Raw genomic sequence first — 12,795 nt, 5'->3', positions numbered from 1 at the left:
TATATATAACATTTCTACCAGAGTAAAATGCACTATAAATTACTTTTTTCCCATGTTGTGGTCACTCTCAGTAGGCAGTAAAAATCTGATGGATCATATAGGTGTTCGATTACTCCATCTCCTCAAGGGGGATTCTCTAGAGTGGTTTCCTTTATTTTTTCAAATGTCCGTCCTTTCTTTCTATATAAAATGTTAGCTGCCCTTCCTATTCACACTATTTTGGCAGTTGGATTGTGCCCCTGCTGTCCAGCGGGTACTTTAGAAAATAAAATCATGAGAATGGCCCATGAGGAGGTGGATTAAACCAAAACCAGTCAGATCTGTCAAATTTGTACTACCTACTATAAATGACAGTAACATAGGATAAAAGAAACTTTTAGTGCATTTTGTTCCAGAACAAATGTACAGTACATTTTAAACACATGTATTTTAAATTGTACAATGTTTCATGAAAGTGGTCCTTTAATAATGCAGGCAATATATGTAGATGTTACATCTATGAAGATTAACTCTCTTGTAACCGGGCCCTAAATTTGCAATCCAGTAATATAAACAGAAGATAATAATAAAAAAAAAATGTATATACTGTACATGATATAGGAACGTAACTAGGCTGAAAAATAACCTTTCGGCCTTTCACAACACCATCAAGTTTTGTCTCAAGGAAAGGAAAATCAAACCCATCTCTTAATCAGGAATAAGTTGATTCACAGTGGGGATACATGTCCTTGACACCTTGAAGGCAATCAGGTCAAATTCACAGGTCAGAGTATTGCCAGATAAAGTTTTAGTAATTGTAATTTCAAAACTCATTAATGGCAAGGAACCAAACCAGGCATTTTGCAATTTTTTTTGGGATGATTCCATTTTTGTCTACTATGGTTCTGTATTTCTCATCTTTACTACCCTTGCCTAGATCAACCCCTTCCTATACTCCTGGAAAAATATTTTTTCCTCCAAATGCTTTTCATATGTGGTTCATAAAGTCCTTCATGTTAATTTGCTGCATATTTATATTTGTAGAGAAGTACAGAGGCGCCAAAAGGATAAAATTCGATACAATCGTTTAAAATGTTTGGGAGGCGGTGGTGGGCCAACCAACCCAAAGCAGACACGATGCTGTTAGTCGTAGTAATAACAATTTATTCACAAACTCCTATAAACAATTGGCAACGCGTTTCGCGGGCATAGCCCCGCTTCCTCAGGCACTAAACAGGAGTATCACACAGTCAGGGGTCCAGTCAAAGCTTGGCACCTCTGTGAAGGCACAGAGGTGCCAAGCTTTGACTGGACCCCTGGCTGTGTGATACTCCTGTTGTTTATTGCCTGAGGAAGCGGGGTTATGCCTGCAAAACGTGTTGCCAATTGTTTATAGGAGTTTGTGAATAAATTGTTAATACAACAACTAACAGCATCGTGTCTGCTTTGGGTTGGTTGGCCCACCACCGCCTCCCGAACATTTTAAACGATTTTATCGAATTTGATCCTTTTGGCGCCTCTGTACTTCTCTACAAATTAAGATATCCACCCCTGGTGGAGGGGTGTTACACCCTCTTTTCCTCCTATCCACAGAGAGTGACACCTTCATCCTGAGTGGGGACAGGCTCATACTCCTCACCTGCCTCTACAGTGGTTGCCTTTGTGGTAACCCTGGTTTGTAAGTATAAATACTTACGATTCATATATTCTCCCAATTTCCAATACATTCTACCCACTTTACCACCACGGGTGCGTGTATCTACGCTCCTTTTATCATTCTTTCCCCACCAGGAGCGTAGATACACGCACCCCCCGCTGCTGACCGCGCTCCTGCTCGCTCATGCGTGCTCTCGTGCACGCTACTGCCCGCTCGTCCGGAGATCAATGAACAGGAAAAAACGTTCCCGTTCGTTGATCTAAGCCCCCCAGCAATGATCGGCTGCTTCTATGAGAAGCTGCACAATCATTGCGAAAAAAAAAGTTTCCCAGCCTCACTGAACTTCCTATAAGCGTACTTCCTACGCTTACAGGACGCAATTACAAAAAATGATTGTGGCCATCTTGTGGCCAAAAAGTAAAACTACAGTCAAAAACATTTTTCATATACAAATATATTCTTTTACATTATAAATTAACTCCCACACTCCCCAATTTATTTATTTTTTGTAATAAAAAGAAAAAAAATTACAATAAAAAAAAATACATAAATAGTTACCTTAGGGACTGAACTCTTTAATTTAAATATTTATGTCAAGAGGGTATAACACTGTTACTTTATAAACTATGGGCTTGTAATTAGGGATGGACAAATGGGCAAATACATTTAATGGATTTTAACCACTTCGCCATATCTGGATGCATATATCCGTCCAGATAGGCAGTGGTGCTGCAGCCGTGTGGTGCGCGCGATCGGGCGCGCGCCCGCGCGCGCTCCCGCTGCCCCCCCGATCAGTGAATGGGAATATAATTCCCATTCACCGATCTAAGTCCCCGGCAGAAATACCGACGCTTTCTCATCAGAGAGCGTGGTATTTCTGCCCCCAGGAAACTTCTCTTCATTTTAGTTCCTAGATGCGACATCATTCGCATCCAGGAATTTTTTGAATGTGGCCATCTTGTGGCCAAATAGTAAACTGCACCCACATACCTGTATTGAATAAAAAATACATTATATTACATCTAAAATTGGCTATTTACCTCCCAAACTAAAATTACCCAAATACATTTTTGTATTAAAAAAAAAATAAAAAAAATTACAATTAAAAAAAAAACAACTACACAAATAGTTACCTAAGGGTCTGAACTTTTTAAATATACATGTCAAGAGAGTATCTTATTAAATTTTTTGAAATTATAAGCTTGTAAATAGTGATGGACGCAAATTGAAAAAATGCACCTTTATTTCTAAATAAAATATCGGCGCCATAAATTGTGATAGGGACGTAATTTAAATGGTGTAATAGGCGGGACAAATGGGCACATAAAATGCATGGGTTTTAATTACTGTAGCATGTATTAATTTTAAACTATAATGGCCAAAAACTGAGAAATAATGATTTTTTTCCATTTCTATCTTAATCTTCCTGTTAAAATGTATTTACAGTAAAGTGGCTCTTAGCAAAATGTACTACCTAAAGAAAGCCTAATTAGTGGCGGAAAAAACGAGATATAGATCAATTAATTTTGATAAGTAGCGATAAAGTTATTAGCGAATGAATGGGAGGTGAACATTGCTCGGATGCATAAGATTTTCGAAGCTGTAGGCTGAAGTGGTTAATTACAGTAGCATGCATTATTTAAAAACGATAATGGCCGAAAACTGAAAAGTAATGATTTTTTCCCACATTTTTTCCTATTTTCCCATTAAAACACATTTAGAATAAAATCATTCTTGGCATAATGTCCCACCTAAAGAAAGCCTAATTGGTGGCGAAAAAAAACAAGATATAGTTCATTTCATTGTGATAAGTAATGATAAAGTTATAGACGAATGAATGGAAGGAGTGCTGAAAGGTGAAAATTGCTCTGGTGCTCCAGGGGTAAAACCCCTCAGTTGTGTAGTGGTCTTCTGTTTTATATGCATATTTATACTGTTTACCAGCAGTAAATTCACAAAAATGTGCTGACCAGTCAACCACCATTCCATTTTTTAGTTGTTCACTGTGAGTGATATTGTCTAATTTCTCCTTGAGGGGAATTCATGGACAAGCAGATGGTCAGTTTGATCCAAGGATTGCTTTGTAAGTCTCTGATTATTTGGGGCATGATTATATAGTTTAGCGGGAAAAAAGACACCCATCCATCAAGTTTATCCAGGAAAATTGTTGCATCACTGGCCTGCACCCTTACATATTACAGATTAGTGTGTAATATCTCATTCCTACTAACTGTGTAGGCTAAACCAGGAAGCAGGAGTAAGACATGATCGTGACCAGGCTATCAGAGACATGCAAATTATCCTGAGCAATTACAAATTGATCACACTCTTAACCCTAATTCTCCTGAAGAAGAATTTCTGTAGGTTATTTTGGCCATCTACACTGATACAACAGTGATGCAACGTGTGATGCAGAAAGGCATATATAGTGACTATTTGCAAAGGACCTCATATGAAAGAGTTTAATAAAAGAAAAATAGCAACCCCATGTTCATAACCTTAAATGTAAATTAAAAACAAATGTACCAATTTTCCTTTTTAAACTTCACATTTTATTGATAGTGGAACAGAGAAAATGTTAAAAGGTTTTATACCATGAATAACATAGCAGACATATAGGGTAAATAAGTATAAGATCCAAGCCAGGTTATACAAGTTGGTATCAGTAATTGACTTCCCCACATGGGAAACACAAGTCGCTTGCTAAATATCTCAAGATACCAACCAAAACTCTGGTAATCTTACATGAAAAGTAAAACAGTAACAATATTGTAGCTGTGAACACAATCCTGTTGCTCCCTTGTCCAGAAAGCCCGCAGAGGTTCACTTCCACGTTTAATAGCACTCTGTAAATGTTTGAGAACTTTTTTCTTTTTGTTTGAGACATTTTTGCATGCAGTGATGGCCTGTGCTCACAATCACCAGAAGTGTTCCTGGGCTTTTACATACTTATGTCTATTTACAATGCAGTGCCAAGTAAAGACCATGGCCATCCTTTATTTTGCTTGTTTACTTGTCCATTTCCTTGTGTACAGAAATGTATCTGTATTCTCTGAATCTTAAAACGGCATACTGTATTGTAGACAAGGACATTTTCAAATTCTTTTTAGTTTTATTCTGAAGAACATTATTCTTAAAAGAGTGCACTACTACCTGTGTAGTGTTATGCAAAGTGATGCTCTTTTTGTGTCCAGTCATGTTACTAACCTACTGCCAATTAATCTAATTAATGAAATGTTCAACTACCGTAGCTGGTTTTAAACACAACTTTTTTCATTTTTTTGTTGCCCATGCAACAACTTTTCAAAACATGTTGTTGGCATCAAATGCCAGATTGGCAATTTTGCTGATAAAATAATAACATTTCTCAGGTCTAACATTTGATATTATGTCTTTGTACTGTTAATCAAATCAGTGCAGTCAGTGTTTATTTACATTTCAAAATGCATCACAATTTTTATGGGAAATTAGGTCATGAAATCTGCCTCAGTCAATCTCTCCTACTGTTAGTGTACTAGGGCCCTTATTTAATTCACTTTTTCCCTTAAGTTTTCTCCTAGGAGATCATTATCTTCTGGTTAAAAAAAAAATTCAGCACTCAGCAATTACAAAAGTACCAAAAAGAAGGTGAAAAAGTACTGTTAAAATTATTATATACTATTTTCTTGCTTTCTGGTGGCCTAAAAACATTTTATTGATAAGATGTGAAAATATCTCCTAGGAGAAAACCTAGGAGAAAAAGTGAATTAAATAGGGGCCTATGGGAGAAATCTAGTCACTAAAAACAGTGATAGCTGTTTTGCAGACACTTCTATGCACAATGGCAGATTTAACAAAAATCAGCACATGAAATATTACAGCAACACATTACAAACATGGAGTAGATGCCAAATCCTTCTTTGCACAAGTTTTGTTTCTTTTTTCCTGGTACTGGTTTTGATAATTGTGCCCCAGCATGCTTAAATAACTAGACTCCACGTGGTTGATTCACAAAACAAGAGTATTCTGTAACATATGGTGTTATGCATGCTATTCTGGAGTACCAGGCATGCATAACAATTTACCCACCTAGGGCCATATGCAATTCACTTTTTCACCTCACTCACAGTTTCCTCCTAGGTGATATTTTCACAACTTGTAAATAAAATGCCTTTTACACTACCAGTAAACAAATAAATACTCAGAATAATTTCTGCAGTACTTTTTCACCTACTTTTTGAACTTTTTCCATTGCAAAGTGCTAAAAAGTTAATTTAAACTGAAGATGAAAAATTATCTCCTAGGAGAAAACTCAGGAGAAAAAGTGAATTGCATATGGGCCCCTAAAGTCTTACATATCAAAACATACTGGGCCTGTTCCAATTCAGTTTTCTCCTATGTTTTCTCCTAGGAGATCATTTTTTTATCTTCTGCTTAAAATAATTTCCAGCACTCTGTAATTGAAAAAGTACCAAAAAGTAGGTTAACCAGTTCACCCCCAAGGGGTTTTATCCTAACGGACCAGAGCAATTTTCAGTTGTCAGTGCTCCTCCCTTTTATTCCCTAATAACTGTATTACTACTTATCACAAAAAAATGATCTATACCTCGTTTTTTTCGTCACCAATTAGGCTTTCTGTGGATAGTACATTTTGCTAAGAATTTTTTTTATTCTAAATGCGTTTTAATGAGAAAAACAGAAAAAAAAGAAAAAAAATCATTATTTCTCAGTTTTCAACCATTATAGTTTTAAAATTAAACATTTTCCTGTGGATAAAACAAACACGTTTTATTTGCCCAGTTGTCCCGATTATTAAACAGTTTAAATGATGTCCCTATCACAATGTATGGCGACAGTATATTATTTTGAAATATAAGTGTTCTTTTTCTGTTGTGTTTTTTTTATTCTGGCCATAATTACAAGCCCCTATGTAATAAATTAAAATTAATTTCCCCCCATAAAATATACATTACCAAAGCTGAGTCCCTAAGGCAACTATTTATTTATTTTTTTTAGCTGATTTTTTTTTACAAGTGTTTTTTTTTTTGGGGGGGGGGGGGAGGGTTGGAATTGTAATTTTATTACGATCTGCATGTACTTGAAAATGAATGTATTTTGTAGGTGTAATATACTTTTTGGCCACAAGATGGCGCTAGTGAACGCTCATAGGAAATGTTCACTTTTTTTTTTTTCTTCACTTTATTTAATTGTTACATTTCCTGTTATTGTGAATGGACGTAGCCGCTGTTCGCGGTCACGTCCATTCACTCCAGGCACTGCGATTGGGTAGAGGACCGTTCAGTCTTCTTCCCCAATCACCCAGCACGGAAGCCGACGGAAACAGCGGCGGTAGCGGCACACACACGGCGGTAGCAGCGGCGGGAACGCGGGACGTATTAAAACGTCATGTTGCTGTTAATAGCGGTAAGCATGACGTTTTAATACGTTAGGATGTCAGTAAATGGTTAAAGAGTACGGTCATAATTATTCGGAGTATTTTCTTGCTTGCTGGTGGCTTGAAGGGCATTTTATTGATAAGATGTGAAAATATCACGTAGGAGAAAACTTGGGAGAAAAAGTGAATTGGACTGGGCTCACAGGCATGTGCAATTAACTTTTTCTTGTGAGCTTTTTCCTAGGCGAAAATGCTCAAAATAATTTTGATAGTACTTTGTCATCTACTTTTTGGTACCTTTTCAATTTCAAATCTCCTAGGAGAAAACTCAGGATGGAAGTGGTGCAGAAGCTGCATTGCGTTACTGTGTGACTTACGCAGTAATCCTGGAAGTGCACCAGAAATTACTACATTTTTTTCTTGGGTTGCACCACGCATTATAGCCGCAGCTTTGGTGTTTTGGTAATTGATTCAAGCTATGTAAAAGGACCATCAAAGAAACTTGCAGTGACAGGAATATGAGGATGCTGTCTTTACTCTCATTGTAATAAAAATGAAAATTTCCCAACAGTCATACTGGTGGTTGGCTTCAAGGGAACCTGAACTGAGTAAAATTATTTAAAATAAGCACATGATGTAGCTGCAAATTAATATTACATACTAACCTCGCCATCAGTTGCACTCAGAAGCTCTCCATTTTCTTCTTACAGTGATCCCTCCCAGTTCTGACAATATTTTGTCAGAACTGAAATATACCAGTTGCTGTCAGTTATATATCAGCAGCTGTCAGTTACAACTGAATGTGCAAGGTAATGTCCATGTTTCCCTATGGCACAGGTGGGTGATATTACAGTTTAACAGTGTGATGACCAAGAAGCTGTTAAGGGGTAATAGCCATGGGCGTGGCCGCGGCGGCGGCAGCCCCAGGACCGCCTAACGCCGATCGGCGTAAAGTCTTGGGGCCAGCTAATGCAGGAGATGCAGGCTGCGCGCGCATCTCCTGCTTGGGGGGCGGCGCTCTGCCCCGACTTCAGTCTCCAAGCGGCAATGGCCGCTCGGGAGACTGTTAGACGGCGTTATCGCCGTCTATTTAAATGTACAGCGCTGCGATCGCCAGCAGCGCTGTACTGGGGACAGCCGTGTGACATGGCTGCCCCCCTGGGACACTGGAGAGCGATCGTCTCTCATAGGCAGAAGCCTATGACAGCCGATCGCCATGTTTGGCCGGCTGTGGGGCGGGAGGGAGGGAGGGATAATATTTATAAAGACATTTTTTATAAAAAAAAAAAAATAAGAATATTTGTCTTAACAAAAATAAACATGGGAGAGCGATCAGACCCCACCAACAGAGAGCTCTGTTGGTGGGGAGAAAAGGGGGGGGGATCACTTATGTGCTGTGTTGTGCGGCCCTGCAGCTTGGCCTTAAAGCTGCAGTAGCCTATTTTACTAAAAATGTCCTGGTCACTAGGGGGGTTTAGCACTGCGGTCCTCAAGAGGTTAAAATGGAGGATGGAGAATTCCATTGATCACAGTGGACAAATAGCATGCAGGAGAGGAGAAAGAGATTGAGGAGTAGACTACACAGGTGGTAAGTATGACCTGTGTATGGTTATTTTGACTTTTTATTTTCAGTTCAGGTTCTCTTTCAGTAGTATCTCCACATCTGCAGTGAACATTTGGCTAGAGAAGTCACACTCGTTATACACAACACGGGATGTGCAGACTCACTCTGGGTCATTGACTCAGAAGCAATCAGAAATTCTCTGACAGCCAGGCAAGCTGCATCTTTTAAAGTGAATGACAGCTTCCATATCTCTTCTATTACAGATTCCCCTTATGGATTTGTCTGACTCCCTAACAAGGTCAGTTTAAAGGGGAAGTCCAGTATTTAAAAACAATTCCAAAGGAAGGACTAGTATTTATTTTAATAGAAAGTCTTGCTAAGTAACAACAACAATATGGAAGCTGCTGCTTAATTTTAGCAAGTAGACATGGCAATTTTACATATCAGTCACCAATGGCATGAGCTGTTCAAATACACATTTTAGGTTAGAAAGTGCCACACTCTGATAAAGTAGTAGAAAAGGATCATTGCTGAACATTGAGCAGATTATTTATTCTTATTACTAAATTTCACTTCCTCCATGATTTAACTTTCTGTTGCTCTGACCCACAGCACTGCTGCCACACTCCCCTCATAATGTCTACATGCACTGTGTCCTTCAGCAACAACAGAATTGGAGATCAGTCAAAAACACTGGGTTACAGTAATATTTGCTTAGTGGGCTAAATAGAACAAAAAGACTGGAAAAAAACACTGACAAGTACAATTCTGGATTATTAAAAAATAACTTATTTCAAAGTATTGAGTTTCACATGAGCAAGAAGTTATCCTCATAATGCATCACTTTGTGGCACTGAGTGAATATGCAAATGATCTGTCTCTCTGCAAAAAATCCCTAATATTTCTGATTTTCCATGGCCTCACTGGGTATTCTGTAATGTATACCATTTTTGCTTTAGCAGTGGTCAGACATCTTAGGAGATATGGCAAATGCCATTACAGAAAACAGGGGACACTGGTTACATTTTGGACAACTTTACCCAATTAAACTGCTTCACATCAATAGCAAAATAAATGTCAGCTGCAATAGGAATCGTATGTGGTATTTATTCTATCTACATAGTGTGTTAATGACTCATTACAGTTACCGGTAGATTGTGCAACCGCAATGGACTTCAAATTATTGTCTTCTGGTAATGTGTGGATCACAACACACAGTATCACGTGACCATTCATTTGTGACACAGGTGTGACATGCTCACTGTCCGGTAGCACATAGCTCAGCTTCTGTTCTAAGAAAGAAATCCAATGCACCGCGGCGGGTACACATAAGTGTGAATGTATCCATTGTGTAATCATCGCAGTGCTTTCCCATTATAACTTACGTTACTACACAACGCACATTCTGTGAATGTACCCTCACTCTGACCAATCAGTCAAATCAATAATTGGATGGATAGCAGGTAAGAGAGGTTCTACCAGTCTCCTAAGCACACCACTGATGGGTACAATGCTTCCTTGGTATAAATGATTGGTAAATACCACCTTTTGGAAGTCTAAACTTGAAATTAAAATACAAAAATGTTTATATATATATATATATATATATATATACTGTATATATGTGGAACCATTTCATAAAGCATATTGTCAGATTGCTCTTTCAAAAGATTGTTGTGACAGCCTACGAGACATCCATGACAAAAACAGGAGATTGTGTTAAGGACCCCAAAATAAATCTGTTAACAATTCTCAGTTGCGTGCAAAGCAAAGTACCTTTAAATGTTAAAGTACCTATTAAAATCTTTGAAGTTGGCGTGTTTGATTGTTTATATAGAACTTTTAATCATAGTGGAATTAAATTTTCCTTTTGTACTGATCAGCAGAAATACACTCTTTCAGATCTCTGCACAGTGATTTAAAATAATTAGAAAGATAGAAGACAACATGACTGATTGCCTAAGTATCCGCCCCACAGGTGCAGGCAATTATTTTCCAAAGCCACATAATTAGTTAAATTAAGAAAACCTGTGTTTAGTCATAGATGGTTGAAGCAACTGTAGTATAAATACAAATGAAGAAGAGAGGGAATGGTCCGCACTTGTCCACCAAAACAATTTTATTCCTGGAAGTATCCAAAATCCACGAACATCACAGCTGTGGTGGACAAGTGTAGACCATCCCTTATTTTCTTCATTTGTTGACAAGGTCGCGCTAACCTGCTCAGGCACTGTCCAGGGACTGCAGGGGGTGAAGCGGAATTCACACTCTCTACCACATGTAGTATAAATACACATTTACTTAGAAGGTCTAGCTTTTAGAGATTCATTTTGTATCACAATCTACACAAACACTTCTTATTTTTTATTTATGTAGTGCTGACATAGTTCACAGTGCCTTACAGAGTATATATGATATTGTCATGAATTGTCCCCCAGCTGTCTCTCAGTGGTGAAGGCCTGGGTTTGACAGGCATGGCCAGAGTGAGAAGAGACTGAAAAACTCTAATATAAATATCAATACTTTGGGTGCACACATGATCTTCTTATCAAGGTCACAAATCACACTCAAACTATAAAATATCACCTTTGTGTTTGCATTAATAAATATCAACAGATTCACGTGTCTACAAAGCAAACATCACCTTTGCTTATAAAGTTAGCATAAAACATGCACATACCCTATCCCCCCATAAAACAAGGGCATCGGCGATATGGCATCAAAACAGTGGGGTTTCAAGCAGCCGACTGTGTTGCATACACCACTTACTCATATCAAACACTAGCACACCTAAGAGGGCTGGCCAGCCATATATACAGTCCTGACTTTGGGGTCTGTGCTATGGACCATCAAAAGAGCAAATGACAGTCCATCCAGTATGCAGGCTAATGAATAAGTAAGGCTTCATAATCACAGTGCATGTGGGCACTAATAGTGCTTTCAATTGTAACATGTAGTTGTAAATAAGGTTAAGCAACTGTGCCTGTTTAAGCAAACCTTCCAATTCTCACCACCACCAGGAGATTTGCAATCACATTTATGTTGTTGTCACTGTGGCCCTGCCATCTGCTTGCAATCTCCTGTAGGCTCTCACCACCATCAGGGTGCCTGCATTTCGCATTGCTATTGCTGTAGCAGAGATCTTACAGTCTCTGGCAGGAACCCACGATATGACATAGGCAAGCCTGAGTGTAAAGCAAGTTGCCACTTGCACTTCCTGGCACCTCCATGACATGTATCACCCTAAAAAATCCAGCACAGTTAAGGGCGTGATGGCAGTTCAGGAGGTTGACAGCAGAGAGGAAAAAAGTATTTCTGTGCCTTGAAGGACCTCAAGGTGGAGATGGTCCCAAAACTTCCCTGATGGGAGTCGGCTGAAGAATCAGTGGCCTGGTTGTGAGGGGTTGTTGTAGATCCTCAATGCTCTGGAGCGCAGTGGGGGAGGAGGGGTTTTGCAATAATCCACTTTGCTGATCTTATGACCCTCTCTAGTTTGTATTTGTCACTGGCAGAGGAGCCAGACCAGAATGGATTAACAGAGGACTAATTTAACAGAAGTGCAGTAGAAGCTCGTTAAAAGCTCCTGGGCCATTTCAAACATTTTAGTTGGTCAAGGAAGAATAGCCTCTGCTGGGCTTTCCTCTGGGTAGAAGTGTTGTGGACATAAGTTAAGGTTACAGACAATATTTAGGGGTGGCATACAGCAATAAGACAATACAGCAATAGATGCAAACCAGATCACACAGTATGAGTACAAGGTAATGCTTAGTCAGTCACTGGACGGGGCCATGGTGATTAGGCAATCGAGTTCACTCAGATCCATAGAATGGGTGTACAGTAATGGAGGGGGATGAACAGGTAGAAGACATAAGGAGGAAGACCCTGCCCGAAGGCTTACAATCTAGAGGGAGAGGTAGGGACACGAAAGGTAGGGGACCAGAGTTCAGCTGTGGCTTTAGAGCACCAGTGAAGGGGTGTAGGCCAGAGTGAAAAGGTGAGTTTTGAGGGTCTTCTTGAAGATGTTGTAGGAGGGGGAAACCCTAATGGGGGAGGTAGGGAGTTCCATAGTGTTGGAGCAGCTCTTGCGAAGTCCTGGAGGCGTGCATGGGATTGGGTGATGGGGGGGCAGAGTCAGGCGAAGTTCATTGGAGGAGCGGAGTGAGCAGTTAGGTGTGTACTGCTGAGTAAGATCGGAAATGTAGGTTGGGCAGGTTTTGTGGA

General features: G+C 39.2%; 1 protein-coding gene across 2 annotated transcripts in view; it reads left to right on the top strand.

The window, feature by feature from the left end:
- INPP4B (inositol polyphosphate-4-phosphatase type II B) overlaps positions 1–12,795 on the top strand; it is a 668,171-nt gene that overhangs the window by 578,410 nt on the left and 76,966 nt on the right. The window lies entirely within an intron of this gene.

Source organism: Hyperolius riggenbachi, chromosome 1 (assembly GCF_040937935.1).
Source record: "Hyperolius riggenbachi isolate aHypRig1 chromosome 1, aHypRig1.pri, whole genome shotgun sequence".
NCBI lineage: Eukaryota > Metazoa > Chordata > Amphibia > Anura > Hyperoliidae > Hyperolius > Hyperolius riggenbachi.
Note: the sequence above shows the minus strand (reverse complement) of the source record. Positions and strands in the feature narration are given on the sequence as shown.